The 3,272-nt window shown below is 34.4% G+C and overlaps 1 long non-coding RNA gene across 1 annotated transcript; it reads right to left on the bottom strand.

Annotated features, from left to right (window-relative positions):
* Positions 1-695: 695 nt before the first annotated feature.
* On the bottom strand, positions 696-2,471 carry LOC141282859 (uncharacterized). The gene is made up of 3 exons (XR_012337698.1): positions 2,311-2,471; positions 1,505-1,611; positions 696-1,427 (listed from the first exon to the last, which is right to left on the bottom strand). It is a non-coding gene; the product is annotated as an uncharacterized lncRNA (long non-coding RNA).
* Positions 2,472-3,272: the final 801 nt, after the last annotated feature.

Below are 3,272 nucleotides of genomic sequence, written 5' to 3' on the forward strand. Positions count from 1 at the left end.
TATTCTTGTTCTTCTTTTCAACCTATATACTAAACAATTTATAAAATAAGACATATTTTTGTACTTGGTAGTGTCTTCTACAATAGTGTCACTGATAGGTTTATCTACTTTTTTATGTCTTTTTAGATATTTGAATACTTTAAAATCTCATTATACAAGTAGATTGTTCTAATTTGAGCTGGTCTAACATTGTCATAGTAAATTCCTACAAATGTCAAATAATTCAGATATAACCTGTAGCAGAGGCATTGCGTCGCCCTCCTCGCCTCCCCCTCGGCTTTCCACGTCCTACAGAGTCCCTTTTAGAGGTTTGTGGAGGGTCTCGTACACGTTTCCTTTTATCAGCTGCTCTCTGTGTATTGGAGTAAATATTTATTGTAAGACTGATAATGTTAAAAGTACTCACTAAAAACAGTTGGGTTAAAAATAACCCAATAAATAACCCAATGGTGGGTTACTATAGCACCGACCCATTGTTGGGTTATTTTAACCCAATGCATTGGGTAGAAAGTTTAACCCAATTAGTTGGGTTATGAAATAACCAATTTGTTGGGTTATTTTTGCAATGCTGTTTTAACCTCATTATTATTATTATTATTATTATTATTATTTATTACTATTATTTGCTTTATAAATAAATAATACAAAACTTACAAATACATTTATAATGCTTTATTTTCATTTAGTCATTTTCACCTGCATTTAAATGTATAAATACATACATGTATAGAAGCATAAATACATACACACATACATACATATATACATACATAAATAAACAAAAACATAAGAACAGAACAAATCTACTCAATCTTATCCAACTAAAAACTGCTTAAAAGCATAGTTCACACATTTTGTCATCATTTTCATCCTCTCATGTTCTTATAAACCTGTATATAAGTCTTTACTTTGATAACCACAAAGGTATATTTCAAAGAATGTTTGAAATCAAACCGATCATGAGCCCCATTCATTTTCATAGTATTCTTTTTTTCCTACTATGACAGTCAATGGGGCTCATGATCTGTTTGGTTTCAAACATTACTCAAAAAATCTTCCTTTATGGTCATCAGAATAAAAAAAATGTATGTTTGTAACGACAGGAGAGGAAGAAAATTATGACAAAATTTTCATTTTTTGGGGGAACTGTCCCTTTAAACAGGTGACAGTGTGTTAAGCTAACATCACATGGTACAAAATGTATTGTGTTACAGAAACTACTTAACAGTAGTGAAAGGCTTGGGATACTCGATACTCTGTCTAAAATGTAAAAAATATTAAAGCACATGTCAACTGCTGGTCTTGCTCCTGGGCCATGCCTCCCCACGAAAACAAAGGCTTGTGATTAGTCGAATTCATCCCATAACAGGACATGGGGCTTCGTCCTACCTCCTCCTCCAAATACTGAATTATGTTTGTTTTCTGACCTAAAGACAGAATTTTCACAATGTAAATATGCACACATAAACAGGATAAAAAAACAAGTGTCATAAATGATACTTACAGGTTGAAAATTTATAAATGCTTGCTTTGCTTCTTGGTACTGTAGGAAGGCTGAACCATCTTGCTGGCCATTTTGTAAGGTTTTTAATGCAACATCTCCAAGAATGTCTACATTTAATGAAAAGAATAATGAATTAAATCTCAAAGCAAACACATCTGGCAAGCTGAATAAATACTCTACTTCGACAGTAGATGTCGCTGAAGAGCAAGTTCAACCGTTACCGGGGTTACAGTAAACAGTAAAAGACGTGCAGGATTAAACAGCGCTTTATCAGGCGACAGTAAGACGACAATATAATAGCTTCTTAAGACATTTCCATTCAGAAGCACATTTATATTACAGCTCTGTTTCTATAACACAGGCCGGCTAAAAAAATATTTGGAGCCAAAAACAGCCGGTCGCATTCTCTTACAAAAGTTAAAAACGGTTTTTACTACACTTTAAACAAAAAAGCATTGTCTGTTACAGAAAACACGGTTAAAGCAATATGGCAATCAATACGCCATGAAACTAACGTTATAATACTAAAAAAAGACATGATTCATTTTCGTAAGGGATCATGCTGTTGGTGCTGTTTAGTATTAAAATAAATTGCGATGTTTTTCCACCTTTATGATGGTTTAAAAACGCGTTTGGCATCGGTAACAGTTAATCAATGGAACAGGTGTAACGGACAAAAACTAGACAACAGCGTTTTTGTACAAGTATTTGTAGAAATCGTGGCTGATAGTTTACTGTGTGTTAGAGCTTAAAGACACTTTGTAGCAAATAAAACATTACACAGAGATATATATTTTAAAACGTACCTCTCGTGTCTGTCCGCACTCAGCAGTGGCACCTGTCGACCATTGAAATTCAAAATGCGTGACGTGAGCCCGATTTTAACCCATCGGTCTGGGTTGTTATAGAAATAACCCAATACAAGCTCGGAATAACCCAACACAACAACCCAATATGTTTAACCCACCTGTTGGGTAAAACAAATAACCCAACGGTTTTTAGAGTGATATACTGTAACTAGTGAAAGTAAAACACAACATAGTGTCTTAGTAAGGTGTTGAACTGCTTAAATGAGCCTTGGAATAGATTTTCCAAATCTCTGTAACTCAGAGGAATGGAACTGCATATACTATTATTATTATTATATTCCCTCATTAACACATCACAGAGCATAGTAGGATGCATAATGCAATATACCTGTATTAAATCTTCTGCACTCATCATTCTTACACATTCCTCATAACGTTTTACTTTAATTTGTTATATTCAAGTATAAAATGATTGAGGTGTACAAAAACTCTAACCTTGGCTTCAGCTAGAATATGATCATGTTTCAGCTCCAGAGCCATGCGTCTCCCCTCTTGGTAGTGGGGATCCTTTGAATCGAGTTTATGCTTGGTGGCCATTGCAATGCAGCCAGATAAAGACAGACTGACAAAGATGGGTAAGACAGACAAGTAGACAAAAACAGACAGAGAGAAAAGTAAGAGCAATAGATAAAGACTGGGATAGATAAAGATATAGATTGAAGAGTATGGACAGAAATATAGATATTGAGAACAGAGAAGATGTAAGATAAGAAAATAATGAAGAGATAGAGGTTGGCTCTTAAAAGTGCCTTTGGGTTTTAAAAATCAGGTATACAGTAGGTTCGGACAGGTGATGTGTTTGACAGGATCTGCAGGGAGAACGACAGAAATGTTAATTATATAGTGTTATGTTGATATAAGATTTAAAAAGTGTACCCTAATAGTGAGTGATTTGCATT

Source organism: Paramisgurnus dabryanus, chromosome 10, assembly GCF_030506205.2.
Source record: "Paramisgurnus dabryanus chromosome 10, PD_genome_1.1, whole genome shotgun sequence".
Taxonomy (NCBI): Eukaryota; Metazoa; Chordata; class Actinopteri; order Cypriniformes; family Cobitidae; genus Paramisgurnus; species Paramisgurnus dabryanus.